The sequence below is a fragment of the Palaemon carinicauda genome, chromosome 19 (genome assembly GCF_036898095.1).
Source record: "Palaemon carinicauda isolate YSFRI2023 chromosome 19, ASM3689809v2, whole genome shotgun sequence".
NCBI lineage: Eukaryota > Metazoa > Arthropoda > Malacostraca > Decapoda > Palaemonidae > Palaemon > Palaemon carinicauda.
Window position 1 is genome coordinate 27,252,373 of NC_090743.1, and position 12,819 is coordinate 27,265,191.

The 12,819-nt window shown below is 46.2% G+C and overlaps 1 long non-coding RNA gene across 2 annotated transcripts in view; it reads left to right on the plus strand.

The window, feature by feature from the left end:
• Positions 1 to 315: 315 nt before the first annotated feature.
• Positions 316 to 12,819, plus strand: part of LOC137658177 (uncharacterized) — a 70,222-nt gene continuing 57,718 nt past the window's right edge. For both annotated transcript variants that reach the window (XR_011047273.1, XR_011047272.1), the window contains exon 1: positions 316 to 456. This is a non-coding gene — a long non-coding RNA (uncharacterized lncRNA). The remainder of the gene's footprint in view (positions 457 to 12,819) is intronic.

Here is a 12,819-nt window from a genome sequence, read left to right on the forward strand (position 1 = left end):
GATAATTATCGTACATGTACGATGATTTTAGGTCCAGTACGATGTACGATACATACCTTAGGTATATACATATATGTGAGTGTGTTTAATTAAACAATTATACTTAAATATTTTGAAATAAGTCAATCATGTAACTCCTTAATAATTATACTGAAACTGTGTACGATAATTTAGGTTGTAAAACGACAATTTTAAGGATGATGTATGATAGTCCTATCGAAATAAACTGGCAACTCTAGGTAAATCAGTTGCCATTTGGGTTGGTATGGTAACTTGGTTAGTTGTTATTCCTGTGGACGTAACGAGAGAGTCCTTTCAGTTTCAAAACTTCTAAGATTTCAGCAGCTTCGTCCTTTCAAAACTTCTAAGATTGAACGGGGAAACTTTACAGCAAGTTTTATACGATTAAAAACCTCAAATGAATTCACAGTATACTTAAATATACTGTAGCTGTAGGTAATTTCTTAAAAGTACATGTATTGATTCAGTGTAAATGCTTAAACTATATTATTGGCTTGTGTTCTTAGTAGGCTAACCATTTCCACATAACTTCACTTGTCTGTCGCGTTAAATGTAACATATTCTAGTTAATAGAAGGTTTTATACAGTCGGGGATGAAATGCGTGAATAAAATGCAGTCATAGACATGGTGGGGGATGCAAATGTGGTTTGATTTTTAGTGACTGCAGTTTACAGGTGACAGCTGAGAGGAAAACGTTTAGGTATTTTGTATTTTATTACAGGATAATGTAACCTAGGAAAAAAAAATACTTTTTCTATATTAAAGGTCTGGTCTCTTCGAAAATGACACATTTAGTCTCTCCTGTTAATCATGGCCGAGGCTGAAAATTATTACTTTCAATTGTCTATTACAACTGGTTTTATACAGTTCATTAAGTACTGTAGTGTGTACAATATTTTGTAAATTTGAGTGCCTGGTATACTATGTTAGGTTAGCATTGGTCATACAAAGGGCTGGACCTTAAGCTAACTAAGAATGCCATGTTTTACCTAACCTAATCATTTCTAATCCTCATTGTCATTATACTCTTAAGGAAATAGTCAGTTGGATACTTGGCTGGGGGTGTGTGTATGATAGCAGCCACCTGTTTGTATTATTATGTTTAACTTAGAATATGGCAGTGTAGGGAGGGGGGCCGGTCGCAGGGGGCCATTAGGGGAGTTGGTAAGGACACGGCTTGGTTAGGAGGGAAAGTTTAGGTTAGTTGATGTCCATTTTTAATTCGTGAGGAACTGCAAAGGCTCCCTTGGCTACCCTCTCTGTTTTAATGATTTCAATTGGTCTGATTGGCCAGTTTAAAGGCTGCTCATGAATGGCAGAGTCAAGGGACAATGACATTGCCCATCAAGCAGGACAATGCTCTAGAGACTGACCATATTACATTTGATCAGTGCCCAATCCCCCTCTCCAATCAAGTTAGGACCAAGTAATGCCAGGCAATGGCTGTTGATGACTCAGTAGTCATCCCCCAAACCCCCCATCCTTAGCTCACAAGGACAGTGAGGTTGTAGTGATCAAAGGAACTAACGAGTTTGAGCAGGACTCAAACCCTAGTCTGGCATTCACCAGGAAAGGATGCTGCCATCAGTTGCCCCATTGTTGTTACCTATGGGTTTTTTTTGGGGGGGGGGGTGTTCATTACTTTGTTGGGACAGGTGTAAACTTTTTATTTCTTGTCTTATTGTTTTTTGGGGTCGTTGTAATATCTGCGGGCAGTTCCTTCCGTTTACTTAGAAAATTTACATTTTCAAGTCGTGCGTAAGACGAACTTGAATTTCCCACATTACCTATAAGTCGTGACCTTACCTACTTACCTAACGTAGCGGGCTGACACGAAAGTTGGTGTTAAGTTTGGTCAGAAATATTGAAATATGAGATGAAGTTAGTTTTATGAATTATGAAATATTATTTTTCAATATTAAACTTACCCGATAATCATGTAGCTGTCAACTCCGTTGCCCGACAGAATTCTACGGAAGGGATACGCCAGCGATCACTATACTAGAAGGGGGTGTACTCACCAGCGCCACCTGTGGCCAGGTACTGCAGTACTTCTTGTTGACACCACCTCAATTTTTCCTCTGTCGTGCTTCCGGCAAGACGTTCATGGATACGCTTATAATTTTGGAATCTTGTTCACGGTTTTTGGTGAAGTATTGCTCTAAGATTTCAGCTTTCGCTATACTGGAAACTTTTCTATTGGCTTAGATAGCTTTTAGTTGATTTGATTAATGGTTAACGATCTTTTGCTTTATTTGGAATCCCCCTTGACTAGCTCTTTGATTCAAGATGTCCGACCTTTCTCAAGCCCCTCCCCATAGACGATGTAGGTCTTGTAATAGGCGTATTCCGAAGGCCTCGGTTGATCCTCACACCGCTTGTTCCGACTGTAGGGAAATATCCTGTCAGTTGGAAGATCGATGTGAGGAATGCGCCGGACTTTCGGAACTTGAGTTTGTTCGATTCCTTAAATATACCACTAAGTTAGAGAGAGAGAGAGTTAGGAGGAGTTCTGCTCGCTCTTCGCTTTATTCCTCACCTCATGATCCTCAACCTTTTCCTCCCCCTGTAGTGGCTACCCCCGAACCTACTATTTGTGCTCAGCCTGATATGTCCGATGTTTTGCGTGCCATTCAGGCTTTAGGTGACAAAGTGGAATCGGTAGTGAGTGACCACAAGTTCCTCTTGGCGGACGTCAAGGAACTTAAGGTCAAAAGTGCAGTGGGAAGTGGTAGTGCCAGTGCTGTGCCGAGTGCTAGTGTCAGTGCGGTGCCGAGTGCTAGTGTCAGTGTCAGTGTTGTGCGTGAGGGTACTTCTGTGCGTGCCAGTCGTCCTCCCAGTCCGGGACCTCTTGCAAGCTCCCAAGCCCAGGGGAGAAGCAATGTCGAAGGGCAAAAGGGTTCGGCAGGCCTTGATCGGCGCACAGAAGTATCCTCGGTGGTTGCGGGCGTGTCTTACAGAGACCGTCACTCCCACCCGCAGACGATTGAGCCCTTATTTTCCTCGTCTGCAGAAGAAATTTCGGGGAGAAAACGCTGGACTCAGGTCTCAAGACCTCTTAAACGTAAAGTCCAGACCTCAAGAGTTCAACAACCCGGATGCAGTCATTGGGTTAGCTCTGACTCTCCGCAGTCATCAGGTGACTGCACACCTCCTAAGAGAGGTAAGGCGATGCCTCAACAGACCTCATCTTCTGTTAAGGTTTTGCCTCAACAGACCTTATCGTCTGTTGATCCCAAGATGACTTTGCTGCAGTCCATGCAGTCGCAGCTTGCGGTCTTAATGCGTGAGTTTCAGGCAGAGAAGGTTACACCTCCTCCTGCGAGCGCTCCGCCTCACCGCAGTCCAGTCTGCCAGGCGTACGAAGTTGAGGTTCCTCAAGCTACCTTACCGCGTTCGGAGTTGCCAGTTACCAGCGTTGTGCAGCAACCTCCACCTTCCTTAAGGCAACCTCAACAATGGGAACAGGAGTCTTATGCCTTACATCCTCCTCTTCCTTTGAGGCAAGATTTTCTTGCGGTTAGACCATCTTCGAGACAACAACCTCTTGAGGTACGACAACCTCTACCATCCTTGAGGCAGCCACCTCAGCTCTCGCAGCTGCTACCTCAACTTTCCTCAAGGCGAGAGCCTCAACTCTTGAGGCTAGCACCTCAAGAACCTCAACTCGTGAGACAGGAACTGCGTTCTGCGCAGCTACTACCTCAACTCTCGCAGCTCACACCTCAAGAACCTCAACTCGTGAAGCAAGCGCAACTCTTGAGACAGGAAACTCATGCTAGGAGTCAGCCACCTCAACGCATGCACCTACCTTCCTCTACTCTACTTGACCAGTCTTTGCAGCCTGAACCTCAGGTTTTAATACAGTCGCCTCTCTCCACACTTGCTCCTCAAACCGCCGCAGAACCTCCTTCATCCCAACCTCTTGACTTTGTCGTTACCAGCCCTCATCCTCTTCAACAGAGACTTGAGGATGAAACCGCAAGTGTTTATGCACCCGCTTGTCAGGATTCTGCTGTTCAGCACACCGCTGTAACTTTACCTCTCGCTTCGCAACACTCTGGTGATGAGGTTTCTGAGGAGGAAGCTGCGCACCTAGATGATCCCTCTTCGGACGTGGAGGAACCCAAGTCTTCTCCTCCCTCCATTGACTTTTGCAAGGTCCTGGCTCTTTTCAGAGAGGTTTACCCGGATCATTTTGTTTCTGCTACCCCTCGCTCTCCTCCATCTGAGTTTTCGCTAGGCATGCAACCTGTTAAGTCGGCCTATACTAAGCTCGTCTTTGCTAGATCCTCTAAGAGAGCTCTAAGAATGTTAGGGGATTGGTTGCAGTCCAAACAGCAACTAGGGAAGACTTCTTTTATGTTCCCTCCTACTAAGCTGACTTCTAAGGCGGGCGTATGGTATGCCACAGGAGAGGAACCAGGCTTGGGAGTCCCTGCCTCTGCCCAGGCTGACTTCTCAAGTTTGGTCGACTCTCCACGTAGATCAGCTATGAGGCGCTCTAAGGTCTGCTGGACCTTTTCCGACCTAGACCACTTCTTAAAGGGTATTTTTTGTGCCTTTGAGATTTTCAATTTTCTCGACTGGTGCCTGGGGGCCTTGAGCAAGAAGACTGCCCCTGCGGACAAGGACTCAGCCATGCTTATAATGTCCTGTATGGATAAAGCAATTCGGGATGGGTCCGGCGAACTTGCATCAATGTTTGTTTCAGGAGTACTCAAGAAAAGGGAACAACTTTGCACTTTTCTTTCTACTGGCATCACCTCTTGTCAAAGGTCTCAGTTACTTTTTGCTCCGCTTTCTAAGTTCCTGTTCCCCGAAGAGCTTATCAAGGATTTGTCTGCGGCCCTTATTCAGAAGGACACTCATGACCTTGTGGCCTCTTCAGCTCGTAAGGCTAAGGTTGCTCCTTCAGTTCCCAGAACTTACCACACCCCAGTGGCCGATACTCCTGCTACGAGATTTATTCCGCCCTTTCGTGGCAGAGCCCCCAGCCGAGGAAGTACCCGTCCAGACTCTTCCAGGGGCAGGTCTAGGAAAGGTCCCAAAACTTCAAAAGGCAAACACTGACTCTCCTCCTCTCCAGACAGCAGTAGGAGCCAGACTCAAGACCTTCTGGCAAGCTTGGGAAAGAAGAGGTGCAGACGCCCAGTCTGTCAAGTGGCTAAGGGAGGGTTACAGGATACCATTCTGCCGCAATCCCCCTCTGACCACTTCTCCCATCAACCTCTCTCCCAACTACAAGGAAAAGGACAAGAGGCTAGCGTTACACCAGGAGGTGTCGCTCCTGTTACAGAAGAAGGCAGTGGTGATAGTCCGGGACCATCAATCCCCGGGCTTCTACAACCGTCTCTTTCTGGTGGCCAAGAAGACAGGAGGTTGGAGACCGGTGCTGGACGTCAGCGCGCTCAATGCTTATGTCACCAAGCAGACGTTCACTATGGAGACGACGAAGTCGGTCCTAGCAGCGGTCAGGCAGGAGGACTGGATGGTCTCGTTGGATCTGAAAGACGCTTACTTTCACGTTCCTATTCATCCAGACTCCCAACCTTTCCTGAGATTCGTTTTTGGAAAGGTTGTGTACCAATTCCAAGCCCTGTGTTTTGGCCTAAGCACAGCTCCTATGGTGTTTACGCATCTGATGAGGAATATTGGAAAATTCCTCCACTTATCGGACATCAGAGCCTCCCTTTATTTAGACGACTGGCTGTTAAGAGCCCCCACAAGTCGTCGCTGTCTGGAGAGTCTCAACTGGACTTTGGACTTGATCAAGGAACTGGGTCTTTTGGTCAACTTAGAAAAGTCCCAGCTCATTCCCTCCCAATCCATCGTTTACCTGGGAATGGAGATTCGGAGTCAGGCTTTTCGGGCTTTTCCATCGGCCCCAAGGATAAGCCAAGCCCTAGAATGCATCCTGAGCATGCTGAAGAGGAACAGTTGCTCGGTGAGACAGTGGATGAGTCTAACAGGGACCCTGTCATCGTTAGCCCTGTTCGTCGAGTTAGGGAGACTCCACCTCCGCCCTCTCCAATTCCATCTAGCAGCTCATTGGGACAAGGATTTGACGCTCGAAGCAGTCTCTATTCCTGTCACCAAAGAGATGAAGACTACTCTCTTGTGGTGGAAAACCAACATCCTTCTCAAGGAGGGTCTATCGTTAGCGATTCAGACCCCCAATCTTCATCTCTTCTCGGACGCATCAGACTCGGGCTGGGGCGCGACCTTGAACGGACAGGAATGCTCGGGAACATGGAACAAGGAACAGGAAACGCTCCACATCAACTGCAAGGAGCTACTGGCAGTTAATCTGGCTTTAATGAACTTCAAGTCCCTCCTGTTAGGCAAGGTGGTGGAGGTGAACTCCGACAACACCACAGCCTTGGCTTACATCTCCAAGCAGGGAGGGACCCATTCGAGGAAGCTGTACGAGATAGCAAGGGACCTCCTCATTTGGTCAAGAAGTCTAAATCTCACTCTGGTAACGAGGTTCATTCAGGGCAACATGAACGTCTCAGCAGATCGCCTCAGCAGAAAAGATCAAGTCATCCCCACGGAATGGACCCTTCACAAGAGCGTGTGCAACAGACTTTGGACCTTGTGGGGTCAGCCTACGATAGATCTGTTCGCCACCTCCATGACCAAGAGGCTTCCTTTGTACTGTTCCCCAGTTCCAGACCCAGCAGCAGTTCACGTGGATGCTTTTCTGCTGAATTGGTCCCATCTCGACCTATATGCATTCCCGCCGTTCAAGATCATCAACAGAGTCATTCAGAAGTTCGTCTCGCACGAAGGGACACGGCTGACGCTGGTTGCTCCCCTTTGGCCTGCAAGAGAATGGTTCACAGAGGTACTACAATGGCTGGTCGACGTTCCCAGGACTCTCCCTCTAAGAGTGGACCTTCTACGTCAACCTCACGTAAACAAGGTACACCCAAACCTCCACGCTCTTCGTCTGACTGCCTTCAGACTGTCGAAAGATTCGCTAGAGCTAGAGGCTTTTCGAAGGAGGCAGCCAGAGCGATTGCCAGGGCAAGGAGGGTATCCACTCGTAGAGTCTACCAATCCAAGTGGGAAGTCTTCCGAAGCTGGTGCAGAGCCAATGCAGTTTCCTCTACCAATACCTCTATAACCCAAGTAGCTGACTTCCTATTACATCTAAGGAATGTGAGATCCCTTTCGGCTCCTACGATTAAAGGGTACAGAAGTATGTTGGCTTCAGTTCTCCGCCACAGAGGTTTGGACCTTTCATCCAACAAGGACCTTCAAGACATCCTTAAATCTTTCGAGACTTCTAAAGAACGTCGTTTATCCACTCCAGGCTGGAATCTAGACGTAGTCTTAAGGTTCCTTATGTCTCCTAGGTTCGAACCTCTCCAGTCAGCTTCCTTCAAAGACCTTACTCTCAAAACTCTTTTCCTCGTCTGCCTTGCAACAGCTAAAAGAGTTAGTGAGGTTCACGCCTTCAGCAAGAACATTGGGTTCACATCCGAATCAGCAACATGTTCTTTACAGCTCGGTTTTTTAGCTAAGAATGAACTTCCTTCACGTCCTTGGCCTAGATCGTTCGAAATTCCTAGCCTTTCCAACATGGTGGGTAACGAGCTAGAAAGAGTTCTTTGCCCTGTCAGAGCTCTGAAATACTATCTTAATAGGTCAAAACCTATACGAGGACAGTCAGAAGCCTTATGGTGTGCAATCAAGAAACCTTCGATGCCTATGTCCAAAAACGCAGTTTCGTATTATATAAGGCTTCTGATTAGAGAAGCCCATTCTCACATGAAGGATGAAGACCTTGCTTTGCTGAAGGTAAGGACCCACGAAGTGAGAGCTGTAGCCACTTCGATGGCCTTTAAACAGAACCGTTCTCTGCAGAGCATTATGGATGCAACTTATTGGAGGAGCAAGTCAGTGTTTGCATCATTTTATCTTAAAGATGTCCAGTCTCTTTACGAGAACTGCTACACCCTGGGACCATTCGTAGCAGCGAGTGCAGTAGTAGGTGAGGGCTCAGCCACTACATTCCCTTAATCCCATAACCTTTTTTAACCTTTCTCTTGAATGCTTTTATTGTTGTTTTTTGGGTTGTTACGGTAGGCTAAGAAGCCTTCCGCATCCTTTTTGATTTGGCGGGTGGTCAATTCGTTCTTGAGAAGCGCCTGGGTTAGAGGTTGTGTAGAGGTCCTTTAGTATGGGTTGCAGCCCTGTATACTTCAGCACCTTTGGGTTGTTCAGCCTCCTAAGAGGAACGCTGCGCTCAGTAAGGAAGACGAACTTATTAAAGGCAGAGTAATGGTTCAAGTCGACTTCCTTACCAGGTACTTATAATTTCATTGTTATTTTGAATAACTGATAATATGAAATACGGGATACTTAGCTATCTTATAGTCATGTACACTGGTTTTCACCCACCTCCCTGGGTGTGAATCAGCTACATGATTATCGGGTAAGTTTAATATTGAAAAATGTTATTTTCATTAGTAAAATAAATTTTTGAATATACTTACCCGATAATCATGATTTAATTGACCCACCCTTCCTCCCCATAGAGAACCAGTGGACCGAGGAAAAATTGAGGTGGTGTCAACAAGAAGTACTGCAGTACCTGGCCACAGGTGGCGCTGGTGAGTACACCCCCTTCTAGTATAGTGATCGCTGGCGTATCCCTTCCGTAGAATTCTGTCGGGCAACGGAGTTGACAGCTACATGATTATCGGGTAAGTATATTCAAAAATTTATTTTACTAATGAAAATAACATGATTCAATGTTACCTTGCCAGGAGAGGAGCTAGTTGGGAAGCTAACACAGGATTGAGACTTAGCCTTAGGTTAAACTAATACTACAGCAGTTAAAAGTGGGTTGCAGGGGTTTTAGCCTCCCCGTAGGTAAGAATACAAGTCCTAGGTTAGGTGGGAAACCTTAGGGTAGGTGGTGTTCTTGTTTGTTTCCCTTTTAAAGTGTGGGTTTTCAGTCAACTCTTGAAATTTTGCATTGTGTCTATTCCAATGAACTTCAAAGGCTTTGGTGCTTGTGACAATTTTCCAATACCAGTAGGTACAGTACTGCAAACATCATTGTGGAAGGAGTCCCATAAATATTTTGTTTTAAGTTTCAAGTTATACAGAGTAGACTATGACTTTTTCAAAACATATATCCATCCAAATATTCCATATTCTTTAATACTTGGTCATTTTGGCACTTCGACGTATTACCGAGATCGTAAACTAAGCTTATATGGATGTAAAATTCTCAAGATGTGTTGCACAGATGTGTAGGCTACCACCTACCCACCTTTCAAAACAAAATTCATATTTGTTTGGAATGAAGTTTTTTTAATTAAACATTCCTCATTGGTTGGTATTATTGTATCTGTTTTAATGGATTGAAATACTGGGCTACACATCAGACAATAAAACCTCATTTTTCAATATTAAACTTACCCGATAATCATGTAGCTGTCAACTCCGTTGCCCGACAGAATTCTATGGAGGGATACGCCAGCTATCACAATACTAGAAGGGGGTGTATTTACCAGCGCCACCTGTGGCCAGGTACTCAAGTACTTCTTGTTGACACCTCCTCAATTATTCCTCTGTCGTGCTTCCGGCAAGACGTTCTGGGATACGCTTATGTTCTTGGAGTATTTTCACGACTTTGGTGAAGTATTTCTCTTTGATTTCGGCTGTCGCTTTACTGGAAACTTCTATATTAGCTTAGTTAGCTTTTGGAATTAATTTGATTAATTATGGTGACGAGAGAGTATGAACTCTCGTTCACCTTTCAATGGCCGACCCTTCCCTTAGACGGAAGTGTTGGTGTCTAAGAGAGTATAGACTCTCTTTCTTAATTTTGCTTAACAAAAGTTATAGATTTATTTTATATCTCTCCGCCTCTTATAGGCCTCTTCGATTAACTTCCTTTTATTATAAACTCATTAAAATTAATTTTTATATTTGTTTATATTCGACCTTCCTAATAGTAGGCGGTCTTTTACCGAAGTTAATAAACTTTGAGCCCGTCATTTCGGTTTTACCTGTTAACATATTATGCTATTTCCGCCACAGAGTTTGAAAGAATTTCTTTGATAGTCTCGTACTTTTTTTCAAAGTTGAACTAACGTTTTGTTTTGTCTCTGCAGTTGTTGACGTTCAGAACGTTCAACTTGCACTCTATCGTTACGATAGAGAAAGAATGTTCACGGTTTCACGTTGCAGTAAGAGTAACCGTGTCTAGCGTTTTGTTCATTCTTTCTTAACTTTATGGTTTTGATCCTAATAAAGGAACTTTTCAGTTTTTTCCTTTAACAATAATATGTTTTAACGATATATATGATTGGGCTCTTCTCTCAGGTTCTAAGTCAAGAGAGAGAGAGAGAGAGAGAGATAGAGACGGAGGGAGAAAGAGGATAAATGTTTCATTCAAGCCTGCCAGGCGTACGAGTAACGTCGTTATCGTTTTTGCTCTTCTCCCTAGTCTCTTTAGGGGAAGAAACTAAACGTTTCTAGAGTGATCTAGTGTTTAGTCTCTTTCCAGCCACTGAATTATCTTTCATTAGATTTTTCTGTTACATTGTAATTCTGTTTTCGCAATTACTAACTTTGAGAAAGGATAGAATTGCGTATTTCAGGTACAAACCACTTAAAGTTTCGAGTTCAGTGAAATAAGTGCAAACAGAAATCAAAGTGATAAGTGATTAGTGCGTGAGGGTACTTTTGTGCGCGCCAGTCGTCCTCCCAGTCCGGGACCTCTTGCAAGCTCCCAAGCCCAGGGGAGAAGCAATGTCGAAGGGCATAAGGGTTCAGCAGGCCTTGATCGGCGCACAGAAGTATCCTCGGTGGTTGTGGGCGTGTCTTACCGAGACCGTCACTCCCACCCGCAGACGATTGAGCCCTTATTTTGCTCGTCTGCAGAAGAGATTAGGGGAGAAAATAAAGGCAGAGTAACGCTGGTCTCAGGTCTCAAGACCTCTTAAACGTTAAGTCCAGACCTATGCCAGACGTACGAAGTTAAAGTTCACAACCCGAATGCAGTCATTGGGTTAGCTCTGACTCTCCTCAGTCGTCAGTTGATTACACTCCGCCTAAGAGGAGTAAGGTTCTGCCGCAACAGATCTCTGCTGTTAAGGCTTTACCTCAGCAGACCTTAGTGTCTGCCGACCCCAAGTTGACTCTCTGCAGTCCATACAGTCACAACTTTCGGTCTTGATGCGTGAGTGTCGGGCTGAGAGTGTTGCGCCTCCGCCTACACTCCCCCCCGCCTATGATCGCTCCGCCTGATCGCAGTACCACCTGCCAGGCGTACGATGTTGTGAACTCTACTACAGTCCATGCAAGCACAGCTTTCGGACTTGATGCGTGAGTGTCGGACTGAGAGTGTTGCTCCTCCGCCTCCGCCTACACTCCCTCCACCTACACTCGCTCCGCCTGATCGCAGTACCATCTGCCAGGCGTACGATGTTGTGGACTCTACTACAGTCCATGCAAGCACAGCTTTCGGACTTGATGCGTGAGTGTCGGGCTGAGAGTGTTGCTCCTCCGCCTCCGCCTACACTCCCTCCACCTACACTCGCTCCGCCTGATCGCAGTACCACCTGCCAGGCGTACGATGTTGTGGACTCTACTACAGTCCATGCAAGCACAGCTTTCGGACTTTATGCGTGAGTGTCGGGCTGAGAGTGTTACTCCTCCGCCTCCGCCTACACTCCCTCCGCCTACGCTCGCTCCGCCTGATCGCAGTACCACCTGCCAGGCGTACGATGTTGAGCCACGTGCTGAGTTTGCTGTTCCCTGTGGTGTTCAGCCTCCGCCTTCCTTAAGGCAACCTTTACAATGGGATCAGGAGGATTATACCTCTCTTCCTCCGCCTCCACTTGCTGCTCCACCAGTGATGCAACACTCGGTTGAGGTACAACAACCTCTCCCGTCCATGAGTCAGTCTCCTCAGCTCTCGCTGCAGCGAGCTCAACCCTCCACAAGGCAAGCACCACAACACCTTAGCCTTGCGCCTCAGGAGCCTCAGCTTGCGAGACATTTACCTTGTTCTGCGCAGCCTCTTCCTCATCGCGCTCCGCTCACACCACAGGAACTGGAACTTGCTACTCCGCTTCCGCCAACCGCTCAGCAAGCGCAACCCTTGGGTTCAACCACTCATGCTAGGAGTCAGCCTCCTCCACCCATGCGCCTTCCTTCTGCTTGTCTTTTATTCAGCCTTTGCAGACTGAGCCTCAGGTGTTCCCCCAACGGAGTCTTGAAGAGGAAACCACAACTATTGTTGTTCCAGCTCGTTCTGACTCTGCTGTTCAGCATACCTTACCTCCATTTTCATACCATGGTTTAAACCCCATGCAAGCATGCATAAAGCACTCTAGCACTGGTCATGGAATTTCTGAGAAATGTTAAACGCCATGCACACGCTCTGCTTTCCTTACAGCAGGCTCTGCTTACAGCAGGCTCTGCTTACTACATGCTCAGCATACAGCATGCTCTGCATTCAGCATGCTCTGCATACAACATGCTCTGCATACAGCATGCTCTGCATTCAGCATGCTCTGCATACAACATGCTCTACATACAGCATGCTCTGCATACAGCATACTCTGCATACATCATGCTCTGCATACCTTACCGCATGCTTCTCAACACATCTTGGGTTGTTGCCAACTCACTAGACTGTCAAGCAGTTTCATAACGTTGCCTTCTAGTCTGCTGCTTTTGCACCAGTGAACCCTCACTCAGAGAACTTAGCTTTTCTAGGATAAGGTCCCTGTAGATGAGAAAGTTCTTTTCTCCCTCCTTCT